Genomic DNA, 17677 nt, shown 5'->3' with positions numbered 1-17677 from the left:
TAGAATGGTTAGAAGTGGGATCTACCATCTTTTTATTATAAACCTAGCAAAGTAGTAAATCCCTAAATGGGCTGGGAACTGGGAAAATAAGGCTTTCACTGACCTTAAGTCTGAATTATGGACTTTCCAGTCTCCGTTGGTTGACCTGAATTTTAATCTCCTTGTTGTTGACTTCCAATTTAAGATGATTATTTTTTCCACCAGGCATTGGAATCTGCTGTGCTGAGAATTTTTAGTGAGCATATTCCTTGTTTTAAAGCAGCTTTAATTACCATGTATATTGGTTTCTTATGACATCTTCAGCTTAAAGTACGGTTTATGAAGCATCCAATTTGCAATGGGAAAGCAGGATGTCAGCTACCATAAATAAACAAATACAAAACTTCTCAGGAACCTACATTTAATTCCTCCCCACAAGAAAATTGCTTTATTTGATGCATTTTATACCCTTTTTTTCCACTGAAGGCTTCAGAGTATTTATATATTGCACTGGTTGCTCCTAGTCAAGAAGACACAACATTAAAGAGGAAAGTGCGGGGGGCGGGGGGAATTCAAGAATCATATGGTTAAAAACCTGGAGGAATCTAGGAGTATAAAAATCAGGCTATAGAGTTTCATGTGGCCCATCTGCACTGATTTTTGCCATATCTATATTAGACATGTCCAACTATGAAGAAACCAATAAAAAGCAAACTTTGATTTTCTGTGTTCCATCCCATAGAACTCTTCATTCAATTTCTCCAAAAAAGCTTGGTTGGCAGATCTTGAGGTTCTAGTAACAGCAGCATGGCAAGTCTAGGATGTTGCTACTCCAGCATAATGAAAGAATAAGAACATCATAATTCTCCTTAAAAGAAACTTTGCAAAGTTTAATATAATAATCAAACCTTGAGATAGCAATTATTTCTCTAGTAGCGGATTCAGCTTGGGAACATAGTTTCATAATTATAGTGTGCAGGCAAGAAGCATATTTCCTTTGCAGTCACTAGTTGCCATACACAAACATCTTAAGAGGAGGATAAGTAATCTAAATTGAAGGCTAGCATACAAATCATAGAAGGAAGAAACTCACAGACATCTTTCCCTTGGTCCACCAGAGGAAATAATTATTCTTTATCTAACATTATATATTATCTAATATTATCTTTATCTAATGTATTAGTATAAAAAAGATGTTGAGACTCTGAAAAGAGTGCAGAGAAGAGCAACAAAGTTGATTAGGGAGCTTGAGGCTAAAACATACGAAGAACAGTTGCAGGAATTGGGCACGTCTAGTCTAGGGACGCGGTGGCTCAGTGGGTTAGGACGCTGAGCTTGTCGATCAGAAGGTCGGCAGTTTGGCAGGTCGAATCCTGAGTGCCGCGTAACAGAGTAAGCGCCTGTTAGTCGTCCCAGCTTCTGCCAACCTAGCAGTTTGAAAGCAGGTAAAAATGCAAGTAGAAAAATAGGGACCACTCCGGTGGGAAGGTAACAGCGTTCCGTGCACCTTTGGCGTCTAGTCATGCCGGCCACATGACCACGGAGACGTCCTCGGACAAGCGCTGGCTCTTCGGCTTTGAAACGGAGATGAGCACCGGCCCCTAGAGTTGGAAACGAGTAGCACACATGTGCGGGGGAACCTTTACCTTTACCTTTAGTCTAGTGAAAAGAACGACTAGGGGTGACATGATAGCAGTGTTTGAGTATTTGAGGGGCTACAACATAAAAGAAGGGTGTCAAGCTATTTTCCAAAGCACCAGAAGGCAAGACAAGAAACAATGGATGGAAACTAAACAAGGAGAGAAGCAACCTAGAATTAAGATGCAACTTCCTAACAGACAACAATTAACCAATGGAAGGGCTTGCCTTCAGAGGTTGTGGGTGCCCCATCACTGGAGGCTTTTAAGAAGAGAGTGGACAGCCAGTTTGGAATCTGGAATGGTATAGGGTCTCCTGCTTGAGCAGGGGGTTGAAGATCTCCAAGATCCATTCCAACTCTGTTTTTCTGTTATTCTGTATCTAGGAAAAGGGACGCAGTGGCTCAGTGGGTTAGGATGCTGAGCCTGTTGATCAGAAGGTCAGCAGTTTGGCGGGTCGAATCCCGAGTGCCGCGTAACAGAGTGAGCTCCTGTTACTCGTCCCAGCTTCTGCCAACCTAGCAGTTTGAAAGCATGTAAAAATGCAAGTAGAAAAATAGGGACCACTACGGTGGGAAGGTAACAGCGTTCCGTGCGCCTTTGGCATCTAGTCATGCCGGCCACATGACCACGGAGACGTCTTCGGACAAGCGCTGGCTCTTCGGCTTTGAAACGGAGATGAGCACCAGCCCCTAGAGTCGGAAACGACTAGCACACATGTGCGGGGGAACCTTTACCTTTACCTATCTAGGGAAGATACAAAACAAGAGGCTACATGCCCCACCTTCGGATCAAAGCACTTGACCTTGCAGAATCCATTCTTTTCAGGTAAAAAAAAGTACAGCTTGCAAAAGAAGCAAACTGGACAGAATGATTTAGAGTATCTCAGATTAGCCAACTTTATTGCAATCCCTGGCTTCCTTAGCAGTTTCCATCATGCTTCAGATACTGTTCCAGTTCACCAGTTTCTGTTTGAGTTCCTGTTCTTCCTGTGAATGAATCAGTATGATCTTTCCTATAATGGGACTAAAGGCAGCCTGGAAAGACTAATGAAAAGACATTAATGTGCAATCCTTGATGCTCTCTGAGCTTGATGGTTTTCTTGCAGACATTTCATTACCAAATGAGCTAACATCACCAGTGCAGTGCAAGAAAAAAACAAACCCCAAGCTCAGAGAGCACAAGGACCCCACAGTTCAACTGTGAGCTACAAATATTCTCCTCTACAGAGACATTAATGTTCAGGCAAAAATGGCAGCATTAGCCTGGTGCTACCAACATGATTTAACAGATTCAAGCTGATATCCAAGTCTAATTTTTAAGAATCAAGTCCACAAATATTTTGTATATTTTTTTTAAAAAATCACTTACGGCCCATCTTGGTCTCATCAGTGTGAGCACAAGATCTGGTCTAATTTGATGTCCAAAGTCACCCAGTAAACTTCATAGTTCATGTGGAGTTGTAGCAGATCTTCCTATTCTAAGTCTAACATCTTAAACATAATATGGTACTGGTCTAACTTTCTCCCACCTTTAAATTGTTCAATCTCATCTGCTTCCTAATTTATTTATGAAGAGATACACGCATTTTAGTTTATTCTTGTTTTTAGAAAGGTACAGAAGAAATTCTCACTGATTAGTTGGGAAAGTTGATGAATATCTCAAATTCCTCCTCCACCTCCAGTCCAGCTATGGAATATTGATATAGCTCTACCGGTCATGTACAAAATCCCAGCAAACAAACACATAATCTGTGCTGCAAAAATGTCAAAGAGTTCCATAGCACTCTATGAACTGGATAGCATTTGCCTGACGGAACAATTCTTACAGCTTCTGCAGAATTTTTGGATGTTACAACTTCAAATTACCTTAAGGCAGAAAATCCAAATTGCCTGAACTTTAGTCACTGGAAAGTCTAAATGCATTAGGTATCCTCTCTGTTAACCAAGATCAGTGATTCCCACTGTGCAAACAGAACTCACTTTGATTCCAATAAACAATTTAAATGAAAGCATGTGCTCTCTGAACCAATCAGAAATTAGTTCCCAGCTAATGTACACTTCTGCTGCCACCTACTGAGAATACAGTATAATGATATCTTGTCCTTTCAAACAGTGATGGGAAGTACTTCCTGCTTTTCAAGCCTCAGCAGGGTGTGGATCCCCTTAACTGTGTTTTTGGACAATATTGGTCAATATTGCCATACATTTCTTCATATGTAAGACAGGAAGCACTTGAGATGGGACAATCCAAATGTACAGAAAACTAGACCAGTGCCATATTGTGCTTAAAATGTTGGATTTAGAATAGGGAGATCAGTTTCAAACCCAAATGCTAGGTGACTTTAGGTCATCGTTCTCTCTCAGCTGAGTTTTTTTTTTAATCCCATTTATATCCCGCCCTTCTCCGAAGACTCAGGGCGGCTTACAATCTAAGCACAAATCAATGTGCTTAGCAATAGCCTACATTCTATGTATATGCCTGCTTATTAGGGCTTTCGCCCCCCCCAGCGGCATTTTTACAAAGTCAGCTTATTGCCCCCAACAATCTGGGTCCTCATTTTACCTGAGAGAGTTCCTTTGGGCATAAAAATAGAGATTGTTGTTTTATTTCCCTTGTCATTTCAAATTTCAAACCAGGATTCATACCCATAGTCAGTCATATTCACTCCTCTTTACCGCCACAATGTTTTATTCCAACCAGAGTTGACTCTAAGAATTCCTCCTGGGAGAATATATTTTTGGAAGCTCAGAGAGGCTCAGATTTTATGTGCAGGCACTGCTGGCTACCAGGCAAGAAGACAGCCACCTGGATGCCTTCAACAGTCCAGTGATATGCAAACAGGCCCTTCAGAAGGAAAGAGCCCCTTTTACCTAGGTCAAAAGATGGCAACTATAAACATAGTCTTGGCAAAGGTCAAGACCAGCAACCCAATAAAGAGGTGACAAATTCAAGGGAAAAGATGGGACTAAGGTGGGTTCCGGAGTTCAAAGCATAGCACAGCAAGATAAACATGAGAAGTGTTAGACTTGCAAAGTTGTTCACAGCATGTTGATGAGGGTAGAGGCTGACAAATAAGCAAACTGAAATACCATCTGAATGCGCACCTATGATATACTGCTTCTATTTGCCTGCCAGTCTGCTTCGTGGTCAGTATATCAGACTTGTAGAACTTAGCCTTCTGCTGTTGTAATTTCAAAGCATGCCTCAGCTTGGGACTGGGCAGATGAACCTCACAGTCTTCATCCATTGGGTGGAGATGGAAAGTCCTGGGGGGGGGGGTTTGCTGGATCTACTTTGCCAAAATGGAGTTATTGGCTTCAACACTGCTGGAATCATCCCAGCCAAGACTATTGTCCCATAATAATAATAATAATAATAATAATAATAATAATAATAATAATAATAATAATAATAATAATAATAATAATAATAATAATAATAATAATAATAATAATAATAATAATAATAATAATAAACCTTTATTGTCAAAGTAGTCAATTCCCCTGGCTCTACTTCCTCCTCTTCATCAGAAGACCAGCAGGACATAACATGAGGCTAGATGATGATAATGAGTGCATTGCATGCACTGCTTCTGCCTTGGAGTCCATCCAACTTTCTGCAGGTTATACTCAAATACCTAAATCTCATGGGGGGGTGGGGAAAATCTTTTGTTCTGCCATGCCAGAGGCAGGATGTGGGAAGATAGTATTAAGTCACAGGAATCCAGACTCAGATTGAAGGTAAAAAAAGACAAAGGAGTCCCTATGGATTTTACTCCACTAGTCATTGCCAGCTATAGGAGGCGGTGGTCATCTTCATTTCAATGCCATTGAGCCAGCCCTGTCCAAAGCCACTTCCACAGTCATGTGGCCAGTATGATGTCATGGAGTGCTGTTACCTTTCCAATGAAGTGGTACCTATTTATCTACTTGCATTTGTATGCTTTCAAACTGCTAGGCTGACAGAGGCTGGGGCGAAGACAGGAGCTCACTCCATTCTGTGGAACTTGGGTCTCAAACCTGGGCTGCTGGCTTTCCAGCAGACAAGCCTAGTATCTTAACTGCTGAGCCACTATGCCGTCCCTCAGATTGAAAGCTGGCAAGAAATGCCCTAATGGTAGGTGCACTTTGATGGCAGAACCAATTCCCATGAATGGGGATGCCACAGAACATGTCCAAGCAGATAGCCGTACTTTGGAGAGGGAATCACTTGGATTCCCCACTGCTTGTTTCCAATTCTGTAACATTGGGACTCTGTCATTGACAAAACGACCCCTAAACTTGTCGCTCTATATCCAGATGTTAACTGATACACATTCTTTTTGCAAAAGTAAGATGGAAAAAAGTGGAAGGACAGAGAGAGACAGAGAGACAGAGTGAAAGACAGAGAGAGACTGTACATGTCTGCTTAACTCCCAGTGTTCCATTTTCTGTCTTTCTTGTACCTTCAAAATTGTTGATAGCAGAGTAAATGTCCAGGTGGCAAACACAAAAATTGGAAAAGACAAATGAGCCAGCAGCAAGATGAAAGTGCACAGAGAATGGTTTCCTACAAACTCTGATTAAACTTCATCCTTCTACCTCCCCCTAGTCTTGATTTATAGGATATACATCCCTGCCTCCATGTCCCTTGCCTGTCATTTTATTAAGGTGGCAACAATTTAGAAGACCCACAGATTTCTACATCTCATTTTCTTCTAATATAGAGGAAAGGAAAGAGGTGGTAAAATATTTAATCATTTTTGTCATCCTGAAATAATTGCTCTGTGTCTGACAGCAGGGGTGGGGGTGAGGTTTTACAACTCTACATGTAGTTGGAAAAGCAAGACAACCAAGTCTTCTTTTTGACCATGAGTGATGGCGTATTCATTAATGCACCCAATGAGATAATGGTTTTATAAGCTATCTAAATTCTTCCCACTAATGGGAATTATGTAGAAATATTTTATTCCACTTAAAAATATCTTCATATTGTTTGGCATTAATTTAAGCTTTTTAGAACCTACCAAAGGCCTTCACAAGAAATGTTAGGAAATGGTTGCAATATAGAACAAGGGAACATAGCTGTTATCTCCTATTAGAACACGGAAGTTCAACCTTGCCAACTTTAAGAATTGTGGACTTCAGCTCCCAAAATTCCCCAGCCACCACTACTGGTAGAGGAATTTTGGGAGCTGAAATCCACAGGTTTTAAAGTTGCCAAGGCTGGACACTCCTGTATTAGAACATCTCCAGTTACCAATGCTACATGATGACCACAACCAACTGGCTGATCAACCAAGTCAAGCAAAGTTGATTTCCCAGAAGCTTCTGCAGTTCTAACTTCATTTCAGCAAACTTTGACATATTTATAACATAAAACCCAATTGATCAATATCATTTTTCTACAGCCTGCAAACCTTGGTCAGATCAAATAAGTACAAGCCAGAATCTACATTTTTATTTTGATTAGATCCTTTTGATTACACCTGCCAGTCTTAGTGGTACAGTGGCCATAGTAAGCAATTGCTCTTATTTAATAAAAAAAATATCATCCCTGTCTAATGAGAATTTACCAGGAAAGTGTGCTTGTCATTTCCACTATCATGGGGTTAGGGAGGTTGAGACGGGGGTGGGGGAGATATTTCTCAATATACAGCTCCTATATTATGAAGCAGTTTTTCCCAAGAAAGTAGATTGGCCTTGAACCATTGTCCTTCCAGGAGCAATTAGAGTCGAACTTCCCCAGAGAACTTTTAAAGTTTTGCTAAGTTTTCTTTCAGTTTTAAAAATACAATTAATTCATTTTAACTTTTAAAAGTTAGTTGATTTGGGGAACACCATATATGTGATTTAAGTTACAGTTTTTAATTTTTGTCATATATTATTATATTGTGGCTGCTTTACATTTAGTCATTATTTGTGTATGCCATTGAGAGGTGCTTAATTGTAGTGGCTTAGGAATCTAATAAATGAACAATAGATCCTGCCATTTTTGACATAGGAAATAATGAAAATGATTGAGTTTATGTAGGAGAAGAGCAGGCAGAGCTGGGGCGGAGTTAAACATGTCATCAGTTTAGAGTCCTTATGTTGCCACAAATGATCCACGTCCATCCCCCACCGCTTGAATTCCATTGACCCTTATCTAATGCCAATTTAGTGCTATTAATTGACTTCAGGGGATGCAGTGGCTCAGTAGTTAAAGACTGGAAGGCTGACAACCTGGGTTTGAGACTCAAGCGCCACACAACCAGGTGAGCTCCTGTTCCTTGCCACAGCTCCTACCCACCTAGCAATTTGAAAGCATGCAAATGCAAGTAAATAAAATAGGTACCACTTCAGTGGGAACGCAACAGAGTCCCATGTGCCTTTGGTGTATATGCTGGCCACATTACCATAGAAAATATCTTAGGGAAATGCTTGCTCCCTTGGCCAAGAAACAGAGATAAGTACCGCCCTCTAGAGTCAGGCAAGGGTGGAGAGGAGGACGCCTTTACCTTTATTATTAGTTGACTAGATGCTTGTGTATAGGCTTCAATAAATCATTTATGTTGCAACCTTACATATGGTCCTGATTCTTTGCACCTGACAGTTTACTAATTAAAAGCGGCAGGGGAAAAAATATCAGTTGGGATGAGGGCGGTGAACCGAAGGAGGGAGGGGAAATGAAATCAAAAACAGGAAAATGGAAAATCCTAGTCTTGATCACATTAGTAATGTGGCTCCCAGCCACTCTGCTGTAAAGTGAGAACATAAACCAATAGACAAGCCAATAATTGTCTAGATGCCAAAATTATGCTCCTGTGATGTATTTAGATGAATTGCATAGGCAGCAATTCACAGAAAACCCAGAACTTCCCAATCACAGAGAGAGCTGCATCCAAATTCGTAATGTTGGATGGTAGCTCCATGAGTGAAGAATGCAGTATGATGCGAGGAGGATTATTGGTATATTGATAAAAGGGTCTGAAACCCACTTTTTTTAAAAAAAAATCACAAATGCACAGTTACAGATACAGAAAATCTTGGCTAGGTCCTTCAGATATATCCAAAGCCATAGCTAGCTCATCATTTTTCATGGGTTGGTAAATTTAAAAAGACCTCAGATTGTAATGTTGCAAATGTTGTGATGCAGTTCTTTGGCTTAACAAGTATAAAAATGCATTGATAGCCAGTTTGGTCTAATGGTTAAGGCACCAGCCTCCCTAACTGGGAGATCATAAGTTCTAGTCCTGTCTGGGTGACTTTGGGCCAGTCATTCTCTCTCAGCCCAACTCACCTCACTAGGTTATCATGGGGAAAATAAGAAGAGGAATGGGTGCTGTTCTCCACCTTGGCTTATTTGTAAAAAACAATAAAGGCACGATACAAACAAATGAATAAATAAAATACTTGTAGGGTAGCCTATTTTTCCTAATTCCAACCACATACCTTTTGAGCAGCCAGTGCCCGACACCCTCAGAATATTTATTTGTGATAACATTCTGTTTCCCCACCTGTGTTTCAGAAAAGACAGACACACCAGGCATGCAAGTTCCTAGGCTGTTGGTGGTGTCACAAAGAGAGATTTTGAAACAATCACAGACTGCACACCGCCCGGCCTGGCCCCTCAATCTCTCAGCTCTGAGAGAGGCAAGAAATCTCAAGGAAGACAAGTGAGGGAAAAGGGGATAATGATTTAAATAAGACCCTCAACGTTTCTCATATTTTCACATAGGTTGCAAACATGTACTAAATGCATTAACAGTACCACGTTGAAGAGATCTTAGTGCAGGCTCCCTGCATGGAGTTAAAGATGATTAGACACTCAAATACGCTAATGGGCAGGTAGACTTTTTTTTTATCACTGAAGAGATCCATAACTCCCCTCAGAATATGATCAAGAGGGCCACTTCAGGGGGAAAATCTGGTTGTAAATTCTTTTCCAATCCTTCACTTTTTCAAGCTTTGTATTTTGATCTCAGAAAGGCTATAGATGCCTTATGTGAAGGGGGAAGTGATCTGACAGTTTTTGACACTTTCCACTGTTTGGAAAACTCTGAGCAAGGCTCTCGGCCTATTAAATATGCTGCGTTAGGTCTAGGTAAAAAAAAAAGGACAAATTCTGATTTGCCCGATGTTTCTTGTTCCATTTCTGGAACTCTAAAAACCTTTAATGAGAAACTGGTAGAAAAGACTTAGGTTGAGAATCATCATCATCATCATCATCAACCTTGAATCTAATGATTTGTTTTTGATATCAAAGTAGAACTGATCCCCCATCAGTCCCACTTCTAGTTATCCCAAATAATCTCAGTTTACCTCATGTGGCTGTTGTCTTCTTATTAATAAAATATTAAAAGGCACACTAGGTGATCTTCTACTGCAGATTTTCCAATAAATTGTCATCTAATTTCTGGGTACTTTGTGTGTTATAGAAAGCCAGTGTTCCCTCCTACTCTAAGATTAAACTACAGTCATCCAATATGCTTATAATATTGACATCTCAGATAAATTACGCTAAGCAAGCAAAACATTTTACAGTTGTTTTGCAGGAGAAATGTTAAGAACTCCACTGGACCAGACTGAAAGTTTGTATCATTCTTAGTCTGTACAAGTGACTAGAGAACTGCTTTGGGGACGCGGCCTGAAGACCTACCCAAGCCAGCCTGGCCTGATGGGGGATGTGCTGGGGTTTTTATTGGGGATTTTTATTACTCTACTGTTTTTAGCTCGGGCTCTTATTTAATTCTTTTTTAATTTTTGTATTCTGTATTTTTATGTGCCCTGTTCACCACCCTGATTCCTTCGGGAGAAGGACGGTATACAAATATAATAAAAATAAAAAATAAAAATAAATAATGATAATCAAAGCAGCAGTCTTTTCTGCTGCTTGACCCCTAGGATCTAATATTCAGCCTTGCACAATATTTATTTTCAGCCATTGTTATGAACGTAAGTTATGCATTTTCCCAATCAATATCCATTTCTGCAGTTAGTCAGTTTCCTACACTGCCTCAAAGGTGACAGGGATGACTGGTAGGGAGCAGTCTAGCAAAATTCAATATTCTGTCCATTCTGAGATCTCCAGTTGAACTGTGAGGATCCATGACATCTGAACCTGAGGTAAACTGGGAATATTTAGGATAACTAGAAGTGGTTTCTGATGTGACATGAGTTCTATTAAAAACAAACCAACAGATTCAAGGATTTTTTTCTGCCAGTTTCTCATTAAAGGTTCTTGGAGTTCCAGGAATGGAACAAAATACATCAGTCAAATCAGAATCTGTCCTGTTTCTTACCTAGAGCTAATGCAGCATATTTAACAGGCCGACAGCCTTCTTCAGAGTTTTCCAAAGTGTCAGAAGCTGTCAGATCACTTCCCCCTTCACTTACAGCATCTATAACTTCTCCGAGATCAAAATACAAAGCTTGAAATTAGAAGGGTAACAATGACAACTCCATGTATTTGAAAGAGCACATTCAAAGGGAAAAAAAAGATGGCATGTGTGCCAGTTGTGGTCTTTTGAGTTGGGTCCCATCCTAAGACTTCATTAACAATATGCTTGGCAGACAATTTATTCAGAGTTCCCCCAAACTATCTGTGCTTTACAAAGCCTCTGGCTACAGCCATGTAACAATTCTGGTTATTTCCCATCAAAAAAGAGAACACGTGATTTACAGAGCACTTTCTTAATGAATTTGACCATGGTTTTCTTGAACAGAAACTTGAACAGAGAGAAAAAGAAAGAGTGGTAAATACAGAATGTAGTTTTGGAAACCACCATGGCTATTAGTTAGAAGACTTCAATTAAAACAACTCCCAGGAACCAGTTAAATTAATTTTATGTCCTTAAGCACCTAAGGAAGATGTATGCTCTTTCCTGCTTGGCTGGAGTTTGAGTTTCCTTGTCAAGCATCTGGCAGGCTTACAATGACCCTGCAATAGCCTCAATATTTGTTATATCCCAACGGGGGGAAAGACCTGAAATTAAGAAAGTGTTTATAGTCAGCTGAAGACTGAGTTCACATATCATGCTAAGCTATGACATGATTTTCTACCTTTTGATAGAGCATGTTGTTTCACCCCAACCACTATGCTCTACAAACCGAAGTTTATAGTTTAATACATGGTGCAAACAAATAGTTATTTATTTGTATGATTTGAAAATCATAGTTAACCATGGCTCCTTACAAACCTTGAGTTGACAGAGAAGTATATAAACATAGTTTGTGCTGGACCCATGGCTGAGAAATGAAGTCGGAGGGTAGAGCTCTTCTTATAGATTCAATTTTAATGCAAGAAACAGGAACATTCCTTGGTTTTCTTTACCTTCCCACCCAGTGTCACCTACTGTCAAGAAAAAACAGCCGCTGATAATTTGAAATGAAAAAAATACGGTGGGATAGGCAGGTGGAATTGGTGAATTTCCTTCAGTTTTATTCCATGCCCTGTGTTTGCTCTACCAATCAATTGCCCATATTTTTTTTTAACCACATGGTGAACAATCTCTTTGGAGATCAATAGTTCTGTCAAAGCAAACAAATAAATGACCAACTTGCTCTATTAGTTGGTGTCGAGCTGATATATTGATTAACAATTAATATTGTTATATGCCTTATACTTCATTTATACTTCATCCCACTCCTTTCCTGTACTCTGACAAATGGTCAGCCAGAAATTATTATCATTAGACTAAACAATAATAGCTGCTTGGTGAAGAAATAATTTAAAAAAAAATACTAGAATGCGCAGAGATGGACAGATTGACTATGAGACTGAAAGAAAAAGAAGAAACGGACTATTATCAAACCTGGGATTTACTTTAGCATTGGCTGGAGGAAAGAAGAAAGGATTAGGAATTAAATATGTATTAGCATGTAAACTCAGACAGCACGTTGGTTGAAAAACTACTATTGTATGTATGGAAAAAAAATGAATAAAAATTATATAAAAAATAGCTGCTTGAGCTGTGACTGAAGATGGAACTTGCATGGAGGTTGACAAAGCTCTTACTGCTTATCCTGTTCTCCTTATACTCACCAAGTAGTCAGGATGGGCACCTAGTCAGGTTTGGTTTATTAACATAATTGCACTTAATTAGTTAATCAACCATACTTAAGCAAACTGTGTGTTAACAGAAGAATTTGGAGAACTACAATATTTTAAGCATAGACCTTGTGACATGAAACTTCATCTTATGAAGCCACTGGTTGTCCCTAAAATATCACAGATCAGAGAGAGAGGGAAGGAGGGAGGGAGGGAGGGAGGGAGGGAGCGAGCGCGAGAGAGAGAGAGAGAGAGAGAGAGAGAGAGAGAGAGAGAGAGAGAGATTGACTTTACATTTAAAACAAGTGTCTAACTAGATTGAATCCAAAGAAACATAAGCTTTGCTCCAACATTCATTCATGCAGTTCAATATCTGTAAGTGCCAGTCTTTACCCAACTATCAGAATGTAAAAAAGACAGCCCATCATGGCAGGGATTACAAACATTGATTGAAATGAAATCAAATACCACATGTCCTGTGTAAACTGAGGACTAAATTTATAGTTACAGTAATTGCATCATTAGACCTAAGCATTGAGGGCATCACATGTCCCACTTCTCGCTCAATAAGAAATATTGATCAACAACTTTGCCGGCACCTGTAATCTTCATAAATAGTAGACAGCATTTTGTAGGGTGTGCATTCGCTCAGGTCTACAACCTGCTTTCTGCTCCTCACATTGCACTTATGTTGGTAGAGCTGCTGTTTACAGAGCTTGCATAAGGACTGCATCATAGCTTTCAAACTGCTGGGAAATCAGGACAATAAATTTTTGGCTTTTGATTGAGCAAAGCTACTCTGGTCCACCAAGAGGGCCTTCTCTGTGGGCGCCCCGGCTTTATGGAATCAGCTGCGGGTTGAGCTCCGGATGGCACCTGACCTTCGCTCCTTCCGACATGGTCTGAAGACCTACCTATTTGAGCAAGCCGGCCTGGCCTGATGGGGGATGTGCTGGGGTTTTTATTGGGGTTTTTTAATATTATTCTACTGTTTTTAGCTCGGGCTCTTATTTAATTCTTTTTTAATTTTTGTATTCTGTATTTTTTATGTGCCCTGTTCACCGCCCTGAGTCCTTCGGGAGAAGGGCGGTATACAAATATAATAAATGAAATGAAATGAAATGAAAAATGAAATGAAGATGTTAATACTCATTCTTTGAATTTTGGGTTTCTAAGTTGCTCCTATAGTGTAAAGAGGCAGCGTGGTGGCTCAATGTTAAGATGCTGGGCTTGTTGGCTGGAACACCAGCAGCCCAGGTTCGGAACCTGAGTGAGATGTGATGGGGTGAGCTCCCATTATTTTCCCCAGCTCCAGCCAACCTAGCAGTTTGAAAGCATAGAAATGCAAGTAGATCAATAGGTACCACTTTGGTGGGAAGGTAACAGTGCCCCGTGATGTTATGCTGGTCGCATGACCGTGGAAATGTCTTTGGACACTGCTGGCTCAATGGCCTTGAAACGGAGACGAACACACACACACACACACACACACACACAAACCCAAAGTCACAGGCAACGACTAGCGAATTAAAATCTGCAGGGACACCTTTACCTTTATCTTTTACCATAGTGTAGAAGAGATATATATTTTTATCAAAATATTACCTGACCCTCTTTTTCTACTTCCCTTGCATTAAGCCAAGGAGACTTCATCCATGAAAGTATTATAAAATCTATTCCTTCAAGAGTAGATCAGATGCATAACATAGAGGATAAGGCTCTCCAGAAGGCAGTTCAGGACAGATGGATGCAACCGTCTTCTGAAAGCATCCGTATGGAAAGGTGAGAAAACAGTAGCATGATTAATTCACAGATGACAGTTTGCTAGAATGAACAAAAAGTTGGAGTTGTCCGTGCATTTGCCTATTTTGCTTCTGCTACTCTATTTTCTTTTTATATTTGCATATTTATTTTATAAAATGTCAGTCCTGATTGTCACCCGTCAAAAATTTCCCAAGCGCAGATACAGAACTTTGCAATTATGTACACAATATTAAAGTGATTTTTTTTTCAAATGTTGCTGCAAGAAAAACCCACACTTTCAATATACTCATAATTTTAAAACTATAAAATTACTGCAAACTCAGGGGGAAAAAATGCCATAACAGAGATCGTCAACACAAATATGGAAACCACCATAGCACCAGGTTAACTAAAGGCCTGGATGAACTGATACAGTTTTGCCTGAAGCTGAAAGCTTATGAGGCTTAGTAGCAACTACAGTATCTTTGAATACGGAGGAAATTCCGTAACTGGGGCAGTAATATTGTCACTGCTTCTCACTTGAGGGACTACACTCTCAAGAGGCCATCATCCTTAGGCTGTAATACCTAAGAAGGTGGAATGGTGATGGGAAAGGGAATGTACTGGGGGGGGAGGCATGGTAGCTCAATGGTTAAAGATGCTGAGCTTGTTGTCTGGAAGGCTGACAGCCAGGGTTTGAGACCCAAGCCCCAAGAAATGGGGTGAGCTCCTGTCCTTGCCCTAGCTCATGTTTCCCTGAAAATAAGATGGGGTCTTATATTAAGTTTTGCTTCAAAAGATGCATTAGAGCTTATTTTCTCATTAGGGCTTATATTTGGGGAAATACGCTACTAAATGCGTCCGTCTGGCTGACGTTCTTAACTGGGGCTTATTTTTGGAGTAGGGCTTACTATTACGAGCATCCTGAAAAATCATGCTGGGGCTTATTTTCTGGTTGGGACTTATGGTAGCAGTCAAAAACACGCAAATGCAAGTAGATAAATAAGTGGGAAGATAACAGTATTCCATGCCCCTCGGCATATAGTCATGCTGGCGACATGACTACAAAAATTTCTCTGGACAATGCTAGCTCCCTTGGCTAAGAAACAGAGGTGAGTAGCGCCCCCTAGAGTTGGATATGACTAGATGGGGGAAGTGTTTACATTTACCTAGCTATAGATAAATATGTACTGGTAACAAGATCTAAAGATGGTTTGTAACAACATCATTTCAAAGCCATTTATTTGCAGAAAATGGGTTGTTTCAGTTTGTTATATTTTAAACGAAATAATTTTTTAGAAAGACTTATCAGAAGTGGAAAATATCCAAAGTTAATGCAAAGGCTTAAGGAATATCCCCTGCCAAACTTGAGGAAGAGTGGATGAATGAAGAAACTGGAGTTTAAAAACGCTGTTCTATGCATATCTAATATAAAATATGCCCTGCAGAGTTTAATTAGTTTATTCCCAAGTGAATGCATAAAAGACATAGCAAAATGAAATGTTGACAAAAATGCGTGTGCACGGATATACAGAATGAAATTTAATAAAAACAATACTCTCTGTATCACTGGGCCAATTTCATCAGTGTTGGGTTGAACTGCTTCTTTTTTAGATATATGCACATAATTCCATGCACATACTTACTTTATTAAAAATGCAATAGCTATCCGAAAAAGATGCATTCCCTTTGTTCCACATATACTGTAGGATACACGCTTCTCCTAAAATGATGCCGTTATCATACCCATAGATTCTAAAAGCTTCTGGAGTTTTCTTGCTTCAAAACAACAGGTTTATTCATATTCAAATTTAACAAAATTAGTTCATTGATTGGCTCTAACTCACATGGTTAATAAGCTAGGAATCCTTTAATCAACTGCCTGTTCCCAAGTCAACTAGCAATGCCACTGAATTTGGTTAGCAACAATACGTGGGGTGGACTTAGTGCTTCAAGATGCACAAATTATTTTCATAAGGCTTGGAAGAAAAATGATCCAGATAGGAAGACCTTCTACAATTCTAGGCTGCCACGTAATTCCTCCAAAAGCCATGAATTTAGAAATGATCTATATATTTGTGACCTTTTGTAGAGTTTCGATGGAATCTGACTCAAAATGAAACTCGAAATGACTTATGGAAATTTCCAGCTGAAGTAAAATATTGGTAACAAGATAAAAAAAAAAGTCTTCCAGAACGTTTTAAGCCAATCCTCTAATTTAAAGTCCTTCCCTTGTGCAGCTTTTGACTCTCACCTCTTACCTTGATCTATCAGCTGAGCAAAAACTGCCTCTGACCTTAAAGATTTATGCCCTTGTATTGCACAATCACTTTATGGTCTAAGCTCCCAAGCAAAAGTTCCTTGATTTATCTCTCTTGCAGTGGTGATCTTTACCCTGTGCCATAACCATGAAGGTCATAAGGGGAGATATTTCGGCCAGTCCCCAGAACAAATTGGTTGCCAGCATGACTTAATTTGCTGCACTGCCAGAACACAAGGAGTGTGGTCAGGAGAATCCATGCTTGGCTCTATAGCCTGATCTGGAGCCTTCATTTATTTATTTATTACATTTACATTTACCATCTCACTGTTGTGGAGACTCTGGGTGGCGTATGAAATGATAAAAAGATTAAAAAGGTAATGCAAAAGAGGTCAGAGGGAGGGATGAGAAAATATCTACAGACCCGTCACATGCTGGACATAAATTGTTTCCACTTCTCCCCTCGGGATGCCACTCTAGGGCATTGCATGCCAAAAACAACTAGATGTAGGGAGAGTATTTTGGACAGATCATCACTCTGCTGGATACCTAATTTTCACAATACTATCTTATGTCTATTTACTCATGTTGTATCCCTGCAGTATTATTCTATCCTTCTTATCTTCTTTACTATCCTCTCTTACTGGTATTATTATAATGATTATTTTTACTCTGTTGCTTTGCATGTATGCTGAGAGCTTCTGCACTGAAGACAAATTCCTTGTGTCTAATCACACTTGGCCAAAAAAAAGTATTCCATTAAAATTAAGAAGAGGGAATATAGAGTGGGGATCCCTCTCCCATCAGCCACCCCCAGCATAAAGCAGCACTATTGGCCCCCAAGCCAACTAGCAGAGCCAGCTTTTAAGCCTCTGGAGGACCCAGAGTTTGGGGGCCGACCTCACCTCCAAAGGCAGATTTTTCCAGAGGGTGAAGGCACAGAAAAAAAGGCTCTTCTCCTGGACCCCAGCCCTTAAAATTCTTTAGCAGATAGGATCTGAAGTAGGCATCTTCCACTGGATGGGTCCATCCCATTGAGGTGAGA

General features: G+C 39.9%; 1 protein-coding gene across 1 annotated transcript in view; it reads right to left on the bottom strand.

Annotated features, from left to right (window-relative positions):
* AGBL1 (AGBL carboxypeptidase 1) overlaps window positions 1-17677 on the bottom strand; it is a gene marked incomplete at both ends in the record, with an annotated part of 353471 nt that overhangs the window by 48631 nt on the left and 287163 nt on the right. The window lies entirely within an intron of this gene.

Source organism: Vipera berus, assembly GCF_964194415.1.
Source record: "Vipera berus genome assembly, chromosome: 12".
NCBI classification, from domain to species: Eukaryota; Metazoa; Chordata; class Lepidosauria; order Squamata; family Viperidae; genus Vipera; species Vipera berus.
This window is presented reverse-complemented; position numbering and strand designations above follow the sequence as displayed.